Source organism: Lathyrus oleraceus, chromosome 6 (assembly GCF_024323335.1).
Source record: "Lathyrus oleraceus cultivar Zhongwan6 chromosome 6, CAAS_Psat_ZW6_1.0, whole genome shotgun sequence".
NCBI classification, from domain to species: domain Eukaryota; kingdom Viridiplantae; phylum Streptophyta; class Magnoliopsida; order Fabales; family Fabaceae; genus Lathyrus; species Lathyrus oleraceus.
Genome location: NC_066584.1, coordinates 489,398,069 through 489,417,795, shown reverse-complemented (window position 1 = coordinate 489,417,795; position 19,727 = coordinate 489,398,069).

The window sequence follows — 19,727 nt, the reverse complement described above, 5'->3', positions numbered from 1 at the left end:
GCAAGATGTCTATCCAGACAGATAATGATCAACTGTTGATTCAGTACTTCTAGGATAGTCTGACAGGTGTTGCACTCCGATGGTATATGGAGTTAGATAGTGCAAGCATCCGCACTTTCATTAGCCCAGGTAAGGCTTTTGTGAAACAGTATAAATACAACGTGGATATGGCGCCGAATAGGGACCAGCTGAGGTCCATGTCTCATAAAGATAAGGAGATATTCAAGGAGTATGCCCAGCGTTGGAGGGAGTTGGCTGCCCAGACCACTCCTCCTTTGGAGGAGAAGGAGATGACGAAAATCTTTCTAAAAACCCTAAGTTCATTTTATTATGAACGTATGATCTCCAGGGCCCCCAATGATTTTACCGAAATGGTAAACATGGGGATGAGACTTGAAGAAGGGGTCCATGAAGGACGATTGCCGAAAGATGAGGCGTCGATAAGCAAGAAGTATGGGAGTAATTTTAGCAAGAGGAAGGATAATGAAACAAACCAATAACCAGTGGGAGGCAGAGGAGGTCTCAAGTCAGAAGAAATCCACCACCCCGTCAACATCATCATCATCAAGTATCTTCAGTCATTCCAGTATTTTCCAATCAGCAAACAACACCAATTCAACAACAACAACAACAACATCAATATCAAAATCAACGTCAACAACAACAACCGCAAAAAAGAACAAACACCTACAACAACAAAAATTCCAACAACAATCATCACCAACAACAAAACTTTGAGAGGAAGAAAGTCTCTTTTGACCCGATTCCTATGTCATATGCAAAACAATATTCGTCTTTAGTCCTCAAGAATTTGATTCAACCGAGGAACCCACCGCAGATCCCAGAACCACTTCCTTGGTGGTATAAACCTGGTATTTGTTGTACCTTTCACCAGGGTGCACCTGGGCACGATATTGAGAACTGCTATCCACTGAAATTTGAGGTGCAAAAGCTTATGAAGAGTGGCATGGTGTCTTTTGAAGACCGCGCGCCTAATGTGAAAGCTAATCCTTTGCCCGCTCATGGGAATTCTTTAGTAAACATGGTGGACGGCTGTCCAGGTGAATTCAATGTTTTCGATGTGCGGTTTATCCAAAGATCTTTCGTGTAAATGCATAAAGATATTTGTTTGGTGAGTGACTGTGAACATGATCATGATGGTTGTGATATTTTTAGCGTGAACCCAAGGGGGGTGTTGTTGTGAAAGGGACATCCAGTGCCTGATGGATGAAGGCATGATCTAGATTGTTCAATCCCGTCATGTAGATGATAATGTTAATGTCATTGTTCCCGTTTTCAAACAACCAGAGCGGTTGGTGATTCAGTATTATAGCAACAATAGGAAGAGCATCAACAATAAATCAGTTTCGTCGTTAGTAATACGGTTGGCAGACCTTGTCCCGTATGCATCTGATAAGGCTGTACCGTATTAATACAATGCTACGATGATAGAGAAAGATCAAGAGGCCCTGTTGCCTACGACCAGTTCCGTAGTGAGCATTACAGATGTTACGAAGGTGACCCGCAGTGGTCGAGGTTTTGGGTCGGTGTTCCCGGAGAATCGGAAAGGAACAACTGTTGGTAAGAAGGTGGAGGTGCCTAGTGTAGATCCTGTTCGTTGTTCAACAGATAACTCTAGTGAATCTAGCATTTTGAAAGCCAATAGTGATAATGATGAGGTACTCCGACTGATCAAGATGAGTGAATTCAACGTGGTTGAGCAGTTGCTCCAGACTCCCTCTATGATTTCCGTGTTGTCTCTGCTTTTGAATTCTGAAGCGCATAAAGAAGCACTCCAAAGAGTTCTTGAACAAGCATACATGGAGCAAGATGTTACTGTGGCTCAATTTGATCATATTGTGGCTAACATCACTTCATGCAACAATTTGAGCTCCTGTGATGAAGAACTCCCCGAGGAGGGAAGAAATCATAATCTGGCTTTACATATTTCAATGAATTAGAAAGAAGATGCTTTGTCAAATGTGCTAGTTGACATCGGTTCATCACTCAATGTGCTTCCGAAGTCAACATTATCAAAGTTATCTTATCAAGGAGCTCCCATGCGGTATAGTGGAGTAATTGTCAAAGCCTTTGATGGCTCGCGCAAGACGGTCATTGGAGAAGTAGACCTTCCAGTCAAGATAGGTCTGAGTGATTTTCATATTACCTTCCAGGTAATGGATATTCACCCAGCCTACATATGTTTGTTGGGAAGGCCACGGATTCATGAAGCAGGAGTTGTTACTTCCACTTTGTATCAGAAGCTCAAATTTGTCAAGAATGGCAAGTTGGTGATTGTGGGAGGTGAGAAAGCACTATTGGTTAGCCATTTGTTATCTTTGTCATATGTAGAAGCTGAGGATGAGGTTGGAACACCGTTCCAAGCCTTATCTATTGCTGCTGAGAAGAGAGTTGGGGCACCTATGTCCTCTCTGAAAGATGCGCAGAAGATTATTGAAGAAGGTCATGTTGATCAGTGGGGGCGTGTGGTATAGGTCGCCGATAACAAAGGAAGAACTGGTTTGGGGTTCCAGAAGGGCTTGTCAACCATTAGATCTGAAGAGATGCAACATAGCTTCCGTAGCGGAGGGTTCATTCATGGGAATGAACAACACTTAGCTGTTGTGCTAGAGGACAATGAAGAGGAAGACTGCACCAACTTTGTGACGCATGGACAGACATGGAACAATTAGATTGTTGTTGATATTCCTGTTATTTTGCATCGATCTAAGTAATTTCTTTTATATTTTAAAAATCCTTCTCCTATGCCTAAGGGAGAAGTGAACATTGTTGGGCATTTTAAATTGATCATTAATAAAATTAATTCTATTCATCCACATTTTTGATGTTTTGTTTTTACTTTTTTCTTTATTCTGAAAATGGTAATCACAAAAAACACAAATAAACAATATAATTGTCCATCTGCATAATATTTGGTCACAAATTCACTTCTCTAAAATCAAAATATCAAATCATTATGCAGGTTGGTTCCTAACCCCATTGAATACAATGATCCTTCTCCTTCTCCGAATTTTGAATTCCCTCTGTTTGAGGCCAATGAGGAAAGTGATGTAGAGCTGAGTGAGGAATTGTTTCGTCTTCTTGAGCAAGATGAGAAGATTATTCAGCCGTTTGAAGAGCAGACTGAGCTAGTCGACTTGGGTTCCGAAGATGATGAGAAGGAAGTCAAGATTGGGTCTCGTTTGTGTCCAGATTCTAAAAAGGAGTTGATTGATCTTCTTCAAGAATATTTAAATGTGTTTGCTTGGTCCTATTAAGGCATGCCTAGTTTGGATTCTGATAATGTGGAGCATAGATTGCCGTTGAAGCCAGAATGCCCGCCAGTCAAGCAGAAGTTGAGGAGAACGCATCCTGATATGGCTGTGAAGATAAAAAAGGAAGTTCAGAAGCAGATTGATGTCGGTTTCCTTGTAACCGCTGAGTATCCGCAATGGGTGGCCAATATTGTGCCTGTGTCGAAGAAAGATGGAAAAGTCTGCATGTGTTGACTATAGAGATCTGAATAAAGCCAGTCTAAAAGATGATTTCCCTCTGCCACACATTGATATGTTGGTAGACAGTACTGCTAAATTCAAAGTCTTTTCGTTTATGGATGGATTTTCCGGATATAATCAGATTAAGATGGCACCCGAGGATATGGAGAAGACCATATTCATTACACCCTAGGGAACATTTTGTTATAGAGTGATTCCTTTTGGTCTAAACAATGCTGGTGCAACTTACCAGAGAGCAATGACTACTCTTTTTCATGATATGATGCATAAAGAGATAGAAGTATATGTCGATGACATGATTTCTAAATTGATTGATGAAAAGGAACATGTTAAGCATTTGTTGAAGCTATTCCAGCGTTTGAGGAAGTATAAACTCCGCTTGAATCCCAATAAGTGTACTTTTGGTGTTCGTTCTAGTAAGTTGTTTGGCTTTATTGTCAGCGAGAAGGGTATTTAAATTGATCCTGCCAAGGTCAAAGCTTTACAAGAGATGCTTGCACCCAAAAATGAGAAGCAACCCGCTTGAATTATATTTCCAGGTTCATTTCCCACATGACTGCCACATGTGCGAATATATTCAAGCTTCTTTGGAAAGATCAGTCTTGTGATAGGATCGAAGATTGCCAGAAAGCATTTGATAGTATCAAGGAATATTTGCTTAAACCTCTGATCTTGTCTCCACCTATTAAGGAAGACCGTTGATCATGTATTTGGCTGTGCTAGAAGATAGTATGGGTTGTGTTCTTGGTCAGCAAGATGAGACTGGGAAGAAATAATTTCAGATCTATTACCTTAGTAAGAAGTTCACCGACTGTGAGACTCGGTATTCAATTCTTGAGAAGACTTGTTGCGCATTGGCTTGGGCTGCTAAGCATCTGCGTCAGTATATGTTGAATCATACCACTTGGTTGATATTCAAAATGGATTTAATCAAGTATATATTTGAGTAGCCTGCTTTAACTGGGAGAGTTGCCCGTTGGAAGATGTTGTTATCAGAGTATGATATCGAATACCGATCTCAGAAAGCGATCAAAGGTAGTATCTTGGCTGACCATTTGGCTCACCAACCAATTGAAGATTACCAGTCAGTGCAGTATGACTTTCCTGATGAAGAGATTTTGTACTTGAAAATGAAAGATTATGATGAACCATTGCTAGAAGAAGGGCCAGAACCTGGTTCCCGTTGGGGCATGGTATTTGATGGAGCTGTTAATCAATATGGAAATGGCATTGGGGAAGTGATTATTACTCCTCAAGGCACGCATCTACCATTTATAGCTAGATTGACCTTCAAGTGTACAAACAACATGGAAGAATATGAAGCTTGCATTATGGGGCTTGAAGACGCCATGAATCTCATAATCGAATATTTGGATGTCTTCGGTGATTCGGCTTTGGTTGTGAATCAGATCAAAGGAGAATGAGAGACGAATCAACCTGGTTTAGTACCATATAGAGATTATGCGAGGAGGATTTCAACTTTCTTTACCAAGGTTGAAGTTCATCATATCCCTCGAGATGAAAACCGGGTGGAAGATGCTCTTGCAACGTTGACATCAATGATTGTAGTGAAGTATTGGAATGAAGTTCCCAATTTATCTGTGATGCGTCTTGATAGGCCAGCTCATGTGTTTGTTGTTGAAGAGATCAAAGATGAGAAGTCGTGGTATTACGACATCAAATGTTTCCTCCAAAGTCAGATTTACCCACCTGGGGAATCTTTAAAAGATAAGAAGACTTTGAGAAGATTAGCCGGTAATTTCTATTTGAATGGTGATATATTGTACAAGAGAAACTTTGACATGGTTTTGCTGAGATGCGTGGATAGACACGAAGCAAACTTGTTGATGACCGAAGTGCACGAAGGTTCCTTTGGTACTCATTCCAATGGACATGCAATGGCGAAGAAGATGTTATGAGCAGGTTACTATTGGCTGACAACGGAATCTGACTGTTGCAAGTTTGTGAAGAAATGCCACAAGTGTCAAATATATGCTGATAAGATTCATGTTCCTCCGACACTTTTGAATGTTATCTCTTCCCCATGGCCCTTCTCCATGTGGGGAATTGATATGATTGGGATGATTGAGCCCAAAGCTTTGAATGGACATCGTTTCTTCTTAGTGGCAATTGATTACTTCACAAAATGGGTTGAAGCGACATCGTATGCAAATTTTACCAAGCAATTTGTTATAAGGTTTATCAAGAATCAAATCATATGCCGTTATGGTGTGCCAAGTTAGATCATTACTGATAATGGATCGAACTTGAATAACAATATGGTGGAAGCTCTTTCCAAAGACTTCAAGATTGCACACCATAATTCTTCTCCCTACAGACCCAAGATGAATGGGGTTGTTGAAGCTGCGAACAAGAGCATTAAGAAGATTATTCAGAAGATGGTTGTCACTATAAGGATTGGCATGAGATGCTCCCATTTTCTTTACATGGGTATCGTACATCCGTCCGCACTTCAACAGGGGCAACCCCTTTCTCTCTTATTTATGGTACGGAAGCAGTACTCCCCATAGAGGTTGAGATTCCTTCGTTGCGTGTGCTCATGGAAGCCAAGTTGACTGAAGCTGAATGGTGTCAGACTAAGTTTGATCAGTTGAATTTGATTGAAGAGAAGAGATTAACTGCCATGTGTCATGGTCAGTTATATCAGCAGAGGATAATGACAACTTTTGATAAGAAGGTCAAACCTCGTGTGTTCAGAGAAGGTGACCTCGTGCTCAAGAAGATTTTGACGTTCAAGCCAGATTCCAGAGGAAAATGAACTCCTATTTATGAAGGCCCATATATTGTTAAGAGAGCCTTTTTAGGCGGTGCATTGATTCTTACAACTATGGATGGTGAAAAGTTCACTCGTCCTGTGAACGCGGATGCAGTCAAGAAATACTTCGCCTAAAAAAATAAAAGAACAACTCGCTAAGTTGAAAACTCGAAAGGGCGGCTTAGGCAAAAATGAGCGTCTCGGTGGATTGAAAACCCGAAAGGGCGATCGAGGCAAAAATTAGAGACATAAAAAATACAAAAAAAACTCCCGATAAGTTGAGTACCCCACCTTGGGGCAACTTATGCAAAAATTAGGGATTATGGCAAATAATTGCATTCTGCTGATCTTCAGTGATTTTGAAGATTTGTTTGAGCACAAGGGTCAACATCAGTTCATCATCCCAGCAGCGATCAAGAGCACAGTGGATATGAGGATTTGGTAGAAGGATTAAGGCTCATTTGTATTCAATGTAACCTTTTTCCATGTAAATTACCATTTTCAACTTTGTATAATCTATGGAGTCTTGTCATTTACAGACTACCATCCTAATAAATAAAGTTGAGCTTTCATCCAATTGTTTCTACTCTTATTTATTTCGGCCAATAGTTTTAAATTTTATTATGATCATTTTGAAATTAAATTTTTAGATCAAAATCAAGTTTTCTTTAAAATATATAAGCAAGAAATTTTCCAAAGCCAGTAACAGTAATATCAACAGCATTTCAGTAAGAAGCAAATTCTTAAGTGCGAAGCATCTAAGGTTCCCCAAGCAGTTAACTCTTCAGGTATCCCTAGACATTTGTGTTGATTCAGTTCCTTGACGGAGTGTTTGATCCCCAATGGAGTCCCTTTCTTTATCCCCAGCTGAGTTGGTCGCGGCGTGTCCTTGTCCCCATCAGAGCTTCGGCCTTCCCAGTGGAGTTCGTTTTTCCTCAGCAGGTGGATCGTCATCAGGAGACGTTTGATCTTTCCCTAGTAGATCGCTTTGGCGACCCCTCCAATCGTCGTATCTTTGCTCCCAGTCAGAGTTTCCTCCTGGTTGTTGAGCAGCTTTTGATTTCTTCCCAAGTAGGGTTGTCTCCCATTTTTATGGTGTTGACCTAAAATTCCCTACAGAGTAGATTGTTTTATCCTCAGCAGATCTCTTTCCTAAACCAGGTTTGAGCCTTTGGGATGTTGATCCCCTTGTTCTCTAGTAGTTTGTCTCCATGATTTGTGGCTTGGCCGAGGATTGTACCGGTGGTTCAATTTCTTTGCGACATCTTTGTATCCTTCGCGATCATTTTATCAGCATAATCACCATATATACATACGCATATACATTCATATAAGTTCATGATCTGCATATCCTGCATCTTCATATTTGATTTGTTTGAGATTTTTATTCTCTGTTATTGTGGTACTTTATCCCCATATCAACTCTGGCCATTTATCCAAGGTCCTTTGACCTTGTTTGACCTATGATAAATCTCATGGACATTTATTTGTGTTTTTTATGAGATTTTAGGATTTGGACAAAACATATTTAAATTTAATGCGTTATTTTAATATTTTTAATTGAATAAATGTCATTTTAATTGTGTTGACCATTTGTATTGATTTAATTGAGTTTCTCATTTGTCGTTGGGCCTTGGTCAAGGTTGATTTGACTTTAAAAACTGCATAATTCTATCATTTCAAATCCAAATGACATGAAATTGGTGACCGTTTTGAAGGTATTTGAGAGAGCTACAACTTCGATTCAGACATTTTTCCCATTTGAAGTTCCCTTAAAAAGTTAAGCAAGGTGGAAGATTGAAACATATGGCTTGACACTTAGAAAATTTTTGATATGTCAAATTTTTCCAAACATCCACCTCGAATATCTCCAAGTTCCTAACTCCAAATGAAAAAGTGTTCAACATCAAACATGTCCCTCTTGATCTCACCTTTCCAAAGAGATAAAATTCAAGCATTTTGGATGAGAAATGTATAGGCTGCGCATGGCTTAAACAGGCTGATATCATTTGGCATGGATCAATCTTCAAGTGACAATGCACATGTACCTTGCAATCCATTCCATCTCCAAAGCATCTGATCATTCATTTGAACTTTCAAACAACCATTCCAGGGGCCTCTGCGCGCCAATGCACCATGATTTCATCAATTTGCCAAAATTGGAAAGTGAAAAGAGTGTGCAAATATCACATGGATTTAGTTATATATACAACTGCATTTGCTCAGAAATCACACACACCTTGCGCCAACATTGAATCCCCATTGAAAACCCTTCATTCTAAGAGGATAACCCTGATAAATTCATTTGAATTTGAGCTTGAATATCCACTGTTTTGGGATTCAATTCTCCAGGAGTCCATTGATTCTAAGCCTTTCCATTCCTCTCCTGCAAGCAATTGAAGTGAATCCAAGCACGATTCAGATCAAGATCTAGCAAGCTCAAACCTCTATTAAAGGTAATTTGCAGAAAATTTAAACTCTTTGATTCTCCTTGATTCTTGCTCAATTCCATTGATTCTTGTGTTGTCTGAAGTACTACAAATGTAGGCAAGAAGATTGAGTTGCTTTGAGAACAAATTGAAGCAATTCAGAACATGAACCTCATTTTTCAATTCCACATATCTCTTAATATAGTTGGAATTGGAAGAATTGGAGGTGATATTCGTGCTCAGTGATGTTTTCTCTTTAAAATCAAATCCCTGTTTTGAATTTTGGTGATGGTTCATGTCGACCAGTCCGGTGAAGCTCACCGGAGAAGACAATCAGAGCTCTGGCTCCGGTGATGATGTGTCTTTGGTTTAAATCGTGTGATCCATGTTCCACGTTTTAATCTTAGCCCCCCCCCCCTTGTGAATACCACGTTTGCAACGCTGTTGACTAAGGCATTGGTGGAGCCCGCATTTTGGATCATCAGATCTGCCACCTCAATTAATGAGGGAGATCTGATGGTCCACGTATATTAGCATTTTCTGAATTTCCGTTTAATTCCATTTTTTTCAATAACACATAATAAATTTAATATTGATCCGAAATATATGGGACTTTCACCAAAAAAATTCAAATATTTTTCTCTTTCATATTCTGAATTAAATTTATTTTTTGGATCATTATTAATATTTTTCATGACTTAATTGAATTTTCATATGTTTTTAATTGTTTAAAAATATTTTTAAGTGTCCAAAAATTATGAAATTTTTTGTCCAAGATCCTTTGACCTTGTTTGACCTATGATAAATCTCATGGCCATTTATTTGGTGTTTTGATGAGATTTTAGGATTTGGACAAAACATATTTAAATTTAATGCATTATTTTAATATTTTTAATTGAATAAATACCATTTTAATTGTGTTGACCATTTGTATTGACTTAATTGAGTTTCTCATTTGTTGTTTGGCCTTGGTTAAGGTTGATTTGACTTCAAAAATGCATAACTCTATCATTTCAAATCCAAATGACATTAAATTGGTGACCATTTTAAAGGTCTTTGAGAGAGCTACAACTTTGATGAAGACCCTTTTCCAATTTGAAGCTCTCATAAAAAGTTAAGCAAGGTGGAATATTGAAACATATGGCTTGACACATAGAAAATTTATGAAATGTCAATTTTTTTCAAACTTCTACCTCAAATATCTCCTAGCTCCAAACTCCAAATGAAAAAGTGTTCAACATCAACCTTGTTCCTCTTGATCTCACCTTTCCAAAGAGATAAAATTCAAGCATTTTGGATGAGAAATGTATAGGTTGCGCAGGGTTTAAAAAGGCTGATATCATTTGGCATGGATCAATCTTCAAGTGACAATGCACATGTACCTTCCAATCCATTCCATCTCCAAAGCATCTGATCATTCATTTGGACTTTCAAACAATCATTCCAGGGGCCTCTGCGCGCCCATGCACTATGCTTTCATCATTTTGCCAAAATTGGAAAGTGAAAAGAGTGTGCAAATATCACATGGATTTGGCTATATATACAGCTGCATTTGCTCAGAAATCACACACATCTTGCGCCAACATTGAATCCCCATTGAAAACCCTTCATTCTAAGAGGATAACCCTGATAACTTCATTTGAATTTGAGCTTGAATCTCCACTGTTTTGGGATTCAATTTTCCAGGAGTCCATTGATTCTAAGCCTTTCCATTCCTCTCCTGCAAGCAATTGAAGTGAATAGAAGCACGATTCAGATCAAGATCTAGCAAGCTCAGACCTCTATAAAAGGTAATTTGCAGAAAATTTAAACTCTTTGATTCTCCTTGATTCTTGCTCAATTCCATTGATTCTTGTGTTGTCTGAAGTACTACAAATGTAGGCAAGAAGATTGAGTTGCTTTGAGAACAAATCGAAGCAATTCAGAACATGAACCTCATTTTTCAATTCCACATATCTCTTAATATAGTTGGAATTGGAAGAATTGGAGGTGATATTCGTGCTCAGTGATGTTTTCTCTTTAAAATCAGATCCCTGTTTTGAATTTTGGTGATGGTTCATGTCGACCAGTCCTGTGAAGCTCACCGGAGAAGACAATCAGAGCTCTGGCTTCGGTGATGATGTGTCTTTGGTTTCAATCGTGTGATCCATGTTCCACGTTTTAATCTTAGCCCCCCCTTGTGAATACCACGTTTGCAACGCTGTTGACTAAGGCATTGGAGGAGCCCGCATTTTGGATCATCAGATCTGCCACCTCAATTAATGAGGGAGATCTGATGGTCCACGTATATTAGCATTTTCTGAATTTCCGTTTAATTCCATTTTGTTCAATAACACATAATAAATTTAATATTGATCCGAAATATATGAGACTTTTACGAAAAAAATTCAAATATTTTTCTCTTTATATTCTGAATTAAATTTATTTTTTGGATCATTATTATAATTTTTCATGAATTAATTGAATTTTCATTTGTTTTTAATTGTTTAAAAATATTTTTAGGTGTCCAAAAATTATGAATTTTTTTGTCCAAGATCCTTTGACCTTGTTTGACCTATGATAAATCTCATGGCCATTTATTTGGTGTTTTGGTGAGATTTTTGGATTTGGACAAAACATATTTAAATTTAATGAATTATTTTAATATTTTTAATTGAATAAATACCATTTTAATTGTGTTGATCATTTGTATTAACATAATTGAGTTTCTCATTTGTTGTTGGGCCTTGGTTAAGGTTGATTTGACTTCAAAAATGCATAACTCTATCATTTCAAATCCAAATGACATTAAATTGGTGACCATTTTAAAGGTCTTTGAGAGAGCTACAACTTTGATGAAGACCCTATTCCAATTTGAAGCTCTCATAAAAAGTTAAGCAAGGTGGAATATTGAAACATATGGCTTGACACATAGAAAATTTATGATATGTCAAATTTTTCCAAACTTCTACCTCAAATATCGCCAAGCTCCAAACTCCAAATGAAAAAGTGTTCAACATCAACCTTGTTCCTCTTGATCTCACCTTTCCAAAGAGATAAAATTCAAGCATTTTGGATGAGAAATGTATAGGTTGCGCAGGGTCTAAACAGGCTGATATCATTTGGCATGGATCAATCTTCAAGTGACAATGCACATGTGCCTTGCAATCCATTCCATCTCCAAAGCATCTGATCATTCATTTGGACTTTCAAACAATCATTCCAGGGGCCTCTGCGCGCCCATGCACTATGCTTTCATCATTTTGCCAAAATTGGAAAGTGAATAGAGTGTGCAAATATCACATGGATTTGGCTATATATACAGCTGCATTTGCTCAGAAATCACACACACCTTGCGCCAACATTGAATCCCCATTGAAAACCCTTCATTCTAAGAGGATAACCCTGATAAATTCATTTGAATTTGAGCTTGAATCTCAACTGTTTTGGGATTCAATTCTCCAGGAGTCCATTAATTCTAAGCCTTTCCATTCCTCTCCTGCAAGCAATTGAAGTGAATCGAAGCACGATTCAGATCAAGATCTAGCAAGCTCAGAACTCTATTAAAGGTAATTTGCAGAAAATTTAAACTCTTTGATTCTCCTTGATTCTTGCTCAATTCCATTGATTCTTGTGTTGTCTGAAGTACTACAAATGTAGGCAAGAAGATTGAGTTGCTTTGAGAACAAATCGAAGCAATTCAGAACATGAACCTCATTTTTCAATTCCACATATCTCTTAATATAGTTGGAATTGGAAGAATTGGAGGTGATATTCGTGCTCAGTGATGTTTTCTCTTTAAAATCAGATCCCTGTTTTGAATTTTGGTGATGGTTCATGTCGACCAGTCCGGTGAAGCTCACCGGAGAAGACAATCAGAGCTCTGGCTTCGGTGATGATGTGTCTTTGGTTTAAATCGTGTGATCCATGTTCCACGTTTTAATCTTAGCCCCCCCTTGTGAATACCACGTTTGCAACACTGTTGACTAAGGCATTGGAGGAGCCCGCATTTTGGATCATCAGATCTGCCACCTCAATTAATGAGGGAGATCTGATGGTCCACGTATATTAGCATTTTCTGAATTTCCGTTTAATTCCATTTTGTTCAATAACACATAATAAATTTAATATTGATCCGAAATATATGAGACTTTTACGAAAAAAATTCAAATATTTTTCTCTTTCATATTCTGAATTAAATTTATTTTTTGGATCATTATTATAATTTTTCATGAATTAATTGAATTTTCATTTGTTTTTAATTGTTTAAAAATATTTTTAGGTGTCCAAAAATTATGAATTTTTTGTCCAAGATCCTTTGACCTTGTTTGACCTATGATAAATCTCATGGCCATTTATTTGGTGTTTTGATGAGATTTTTGGATTTGGACAAAACATATTTAAATTTAATGAATTATTTTAATATTTTTAATTGAATAAATACCATTTTAATTGTGTTGATCATTTGTATTAACTTAATTGAGTTTCTCATTTGTTGTTGGGCCTTGGTTAAGGTTGATTTGACTTCAAAAATGCATAACTCTATCATTTCAAATCCAAATGACATTAAATTGGTGACCATTTTAAAGGTCTTTGAGAGAGCTACAACTTTGATGAAGACCCTTTTCCAATTTGAAGCTCTCATAAAAAGTTAAGCAAGGTGGAATATTGAAACATATGGCTTGACACATAGAAAATTTATGATATGTCAATTTTTTCCAAACTTCTACCTCAAATATCTCCAAGCTCCAAACTCCAAATGAAAAAGTGTTCAACATCAACCTTGTTCCTCTTGATCTCACCTTTCCAAAGAGATAAAATTCAAGCATTTTGGATGAGAAATGTATAGGTTGCGCAGGGTTTAAACAGGCTGATATCATTTGGCATGGATCAATCTTCAAGTGACAATGCACATGTACCTTGCAATCCATTCCATCTCCAAAGCATCTGATCATTCATTTGGACTTTCAAACAATCATTCCAGGGGCCTCTGCGCGCCCATGCACTATGCTTTCATCATTTTGCCAAAATTGGAAAGTGAAAAGAGTGTGCAAATATCACATGGATTTGGCTATATATACAGCTGCATTTGCTCAGAAATCACACACACCTTGCGCCAACATTGAATCCCCATTGAAAACCCTTCATTCTAAGAGGATAACCCTGATAAATTCATTTGAATTTGAGCTTGAATCTCCACTGTTTTGGGATTCAATTCTCCAGGAGTCCATTGATTCTAAGCCTTTCCATTCCTCTCCTGCAAGCAATTGAAGTGAATCGAAGCACGATTCAGATCAAGATCTAGCAAGCTCAGACCTCTATAAAAGGTAATTTGCAGAAAATTTAAACTCTTTGATTCTCCTCGATTCTTGCTCAATTACATTGATTCTTGTGTTGTCTGAAGTACTACAAATGTAGGCAAGAAGATTGAGTTGCTTTGAGAACAAATCGAAGCAATTCAGAACATGAACCTCATTTTTCAATTCCACATATCTCTTAATATAGTTGGAATTGGAAGAATTGGAGGTGATATTCGTGCTCAGTGATGTTTTCTCTTTAAAATCAGATCCCTGTTTTGAATTTTGGTGATGGTTCATGTCGACCAGTCCGGTGAAGCTCACCGGAGAAGACAATCAGAGCTCTGGCTTCGGTGATGATGTGTCTTTGGTTTAAATCGTGTGATCCATGTTCCACGTTTTAATCTTAGCCCCCCCTTGTGAATACCACGTTTGCAACGCTGTTGACTAAGGCATTGGAGGAGCCCGCATTTTGGATCATCAGATCTGCCACCTCAATTAATGAGGGAGATCTGATGGTCCACGTATATTAGCATTTTCTGAATTTCCGTTTAATTCCATTTTGTTCAATAACACATAATAAATTTAATATTGATCCGAAATATATGAGACTTTTACGAAAAAAATTCAAATATTTTTCTCTTTCATATTCTGAATTAAATTTATTTTTTGGATCATTATTATAATTTTTCATGAATTAATTGAATTTTCATTTGTTTTTAATTGTTTAAAAATATTTTTAGGTGTCCAAAAATTATGAATTTTTTTGTCCAAGATCCTTTGACCTTGTTTGACCTATGATAAATCTCATGGCCATTTATTTGGTGTTTTGATGAGATTTTTGGATTTGGACAAAACATATTTAAATTTAATGAATTATTTTAATATTTTTAATTGAATAAATACCATTTTAATTGTGTTGATCATTTGTATTAACTTAATTGAGTTTCTCATTTGTTGTTGGGCCTTGGTTAAGGTTGATTTGACTTCAAAAATGCATAACTCTATCATTTCAAATCCAAATGACATTAAATTGGTGACCATTTTAAAGGTCTTTGAGAGAGCTACAACTTTGATGAAGACCCTTTTCCAATTTGAAGCTCTCATAAAAAGTTAAGCAAGGTGGAATATTGAAACATATGGCTTGACACATAGAAAATTTATGATATGTCAAATTTTTCCAAACTTCTACCTCAAATATCGCCAAGCTCCAAACTCCAAATGAAAAAGTGTTCAACATCAACCTTGTTCCTCTTGATCTCACCTTTCCAAAGAGATAAAATTCAAGCATTTTGGATGAGAAATGTATAGGTTGCGCAGGGTCTAAACAGGCTGATATCATTTGGCATGGATCAATCTTCAAGTGACAATGCACATGTGCCTTGCAATCCATTCCATCTCCAAAGCATCTGATCATTCATTTGGACTTTCAAACAATCATTCCAGGGGCCTCTGCGCGCCCATGCACTATGCTTTCATCATTTTGCCAAAATTGGAAAGTGAATAGAGTGTGCAAATATCACATGGATTTGGCTATATATACAGCTGCATTTGCTCAGAAATCACACACACCTTGCGCCAACATTGAATCCCCATTGAAAACCCTTCATTCTAAGAGGATAACCCTGATAAATTCATTTGAATTTGAGCTTGAATCTCAACTGTTTTGGGATTCAATTCTCCAGGAGTCCATTAATTCTAAGCCTTTCCATTCCTCTCCTGCAAGCAATTGAAGTGAATCGAAGCACGATTCAGATCAAGATCTAGCAAGCTCAGAACTCTATTAAAGGTAATTTGCAGAAAATTTAAACTCTTTGATTCTCCTTGATTCTTGCTCAATTCCATTGATTCTTGTGTTGTCTGAAGTACTACAAATGTAGGCAAGAAGATTGAGTTGCTTTGAGAACAAATCGAAGCAATTCAGAACATGAACCTCATTTTTCAATTCCACATATCTCTTAATATAGTTGGAATTGGAAGAATTGGAGGTGATATTCGTGCTCAGTGATGTTTTCTCTTTAAAATCAGATCCCTGTTTTGAATTTTGGTGATGGTTCATGTCGACCAGTCCGGTGAAGCTCACCGGAGAAGACAATCAGAGCTCTGGCTTCGGTGATGATGTGTCTTTGGTTTAAATCGTGTGATTCATGTTCCACGTTTTAATCTTAGCCCCCCTTGTGAATACCACGTTTGCAACGCTGTTGACTAAGGCATTGGAGGAGCCCGCATTTTGGATCATCAGATCTGCCACCTCAATTAATGAGGGAGATCTGATGGTCCACGTATATTAGCATTTTCTGAATTTCCGTTTAATTCCATTTTGTTCAATAACACATAATAAATTTAATATTGATCCGAAATATATGAGACTTTTACGAAAAAAATTCAAATATTTTTCTCTTTCATATTCTGAATTAAATTTATTTTTTGGATCATTATTATAATTTTTCATGAATTAATTGAATTTTCATTTGTTTTTAATTGTTTAAAAATATTTTTAGGTGTCCAAAAATTATGAATTTTTTTGTCCAAGATCCTTTGACCTTGTTTGACCTATGATAAATCTCATGGCCATTTATTTGGTGTTTTGATGAGATTTTTGGATTTGGACAAAACATATTTAAATTTAATGAATTATTTTAATATTTTTAATTGAATAAATACCATTTTAATTGTGTTGATCATTTGTATTAACTTAATTGAGTTTCTCATTTGTTGTTGGGCCTTGGTTAAGGTTGATTTGACTTCAAAAATGCATAACTCTATCATTTCAAATCCAAATGACATTAAATTGGTGACCATTTTAAAGGTCTTTGAGAGAGCTACAACTTTGATGAAGACCCTTTTCCAATTTGAAGCTCTCATAAAAAGTTAAGCAAGGTGGAATATTGAAACATATGGCTTGACACATAGAAAATTTATGATATGTCAAATTTTTCCAAACTTCTACCTCAAATATCGCCAAGCTCCAAACTCCAAATGAAAAAGTGTTCAACATCAACCTTGTTCCTCTTGATCTCACCTTTCCAAAGAGATAAAATTCAAGCATTTTGGATGAGAAATGTATAGGTTGCGCAGGGTTTAAACAGGCTGATATCATTTGGCATGGATCAATCTTCAAGTGACAATGCACATGTACCTTGCAATCCATTCCATCTCCAAAGCATCTGATCATTCATTTGGACTTTCAAACAATCATTCCAGGGGCCTCTGCGCGCCCATGCACTATGCTTTCATCATTTTGCCAAAATTGGAAAGTGAATAGAGTGTGCAAATATCACATGGATTTGGCTATATATACAGCTGCATTTGCTCAGAAATCACACACACCTTGCGCCAACATTGAATCCCCATTGAAAACCCTTCATTCTAAGAGGATAACCCTGATAAATTCATTTGAATTTGAGCTTGAATCTCAACTGTTTTGGGATTCAATTCTCCAGGAGTCCATTAATTCTAAGCCTTTCCATTCCTCTCCTGCAAGCAATTGAAGTGAATCGAAGCACGATTCAGATCAAGATCTAGCAAGCTCAGAACTCTATTAAAGGTAATTTGCAGAAAATTTAAACTCTTTGATTCTCCTTGATTCTTGCTCAATTCCATTGATTCTTGTGTTGTCTGAAGTACTACAAATGTAGGCAAGAAGATTGAGTTGCTTTGAGAACAAATCGAAGCAATTCAGAACATGAACCTCATTTTTCAATTCCACATATCTCTTAATATAGTTGGAATTGGAAGAATTGGAGGTGATATTCGTGCTCAGTGATGTTTTCTCTTTAAAATCAGATCCCTGTTTTGAATTTTGGTGATGGTTCATGTCGACCAGTCCGGTGAAGCTCACCGGAGAAGACAATCAGAGCTCTGGCTTCGGTGATGATGTGTCTTTGGTTTAAATCGTGTGATCCATGTTCCACGTTTTAATCTTAGCCCCCCCTTGAGAATACCACGTTTGCAACGCTGTTGACTAAGGCATTGGTGGAGCCCGCATTTTGGATCATCAGATCTGCCACCTCAATTAATGAGGGAGATCTGATGGTCCACGTATATTAGCATTTTCTGAATTTCCGTTTAATTCCATTTTTTTCAATAACACATAATAAATTTAATATTGATCCGAAATATATGGGACTTTTACAAAAAAAATTCAAATATTTTTCTCTTTCATATTCCGAATTAAATTTATTTTTTGGATCATTATTATAATTTTTCATGAATTAATTGAATTTTCATTTGTTTTTAATTGTTTAAAAATATTTTTAGGTGTCCAAAAGTTATGAAATTTTTTGTCCAAGATCCTTTGACCTTGTTTGACCTATGATAAATCTCATGGCCATTTATTTGGTGTTTTGATGAGATTTTTGGATTTGGACAAAACATATTTAAATTTAATGCATTATTTTAATATTTTTAATTGAATAAATACCATTTTAATTGTGTTGATCATTTGTATTAACTTAATTGAGTTTCTCATTTGTTGTTGGGCCTTGGTTAAGGTTGATTTGACTTCAAAAATGCATAACTCTATCATTTCAAATCCAAATGACATTAAATTGGTGACCATTTTAAAGGTCTTTGAGAGAGCTACAACTTTGATGAAGACCCTTTTCCAATTTGAAGCTCTCATAAAAAGTTAAGCAAGGTGGAATATTGAAACATATGGCTTGACACATAGAAAATTTATGATATGTCAAATTTTTCCAAACTTCTACCTCAAATATCTCCAAGCTCCAAACTCCAAATGAAAAAGTGTTCAACATCAACCTTGTTCCTCTTGATCTCACCTTTCCAAAGAGATAAAATTCAAGCATTTTGGATGAGAAATGTATAGGTTGCGACGGGTTTAAACAGGCTGATATCATTTGGCATGGATCAATCTTCAAGTGACAATGCACATGTACCTTGCAATCCATTCCATCTCCAAAGCATCTGATCATTCATTTGGACTTTCAAACAATCATTCCAGGGGCCTCTGCGCGCCCATGCACTATGCTTTCATCATTTTGCCAAAATTGGAAAGTGAATAGAGTGTGCAAATATCACATGGATTTGGCTATATATACAGCTGCATTTGCTCAGAAATCACACACACCTTGCGCCAACATTGAATCCCCATTGAAAACCCTTCATTCTAAGAGGATAACCCTGATAAATTCATTTGAATTTGAGCTTGAATCTCCACTGTTTTGGGATTCAATTCTCCAGGAGTCCATTGATTCTAAGCCTTTCCATTCCTCTCCTGCAAGCAATTGAAGTGAATCGAAGCACGATTCAGATCAAGATCTAGCAAGCTCAGACCTCTATTAAAGGTAATTTGCAGAAAATTTAAACTCTTTGATTCTCCTTGATTCTTGCTCAATTCCATTGATTCTTGTGTTGTCTGAAGTACTACAAATGTAGGCAAGAAGATTGAGTTGCTTTGAGAACAAATCGAAGCAATTCAGAACATGAACCTCATTTTTCAATTCCACATATCTCTTAATATAGTTGGAATTGGAAGAATTGGAGGTGATATTCGTGCTCAGTGATGTTTTCTCTTTAAAATCAGATCCCTGTTTTGAATTTTGGTGATGGTTCATGTTGACCAGTCCGGTGAAGCTCACCGGAGAAGACAATCAGAGCTCTGGCTCCGGTGATGATGTGTCTTTGGTTTAAATCGTGTGATCCATGTTCCACGTTTTAATCTTAGCCCCCCCTTGTGAATACCACGTTTGCAACGCTGTTGACTAAGGCA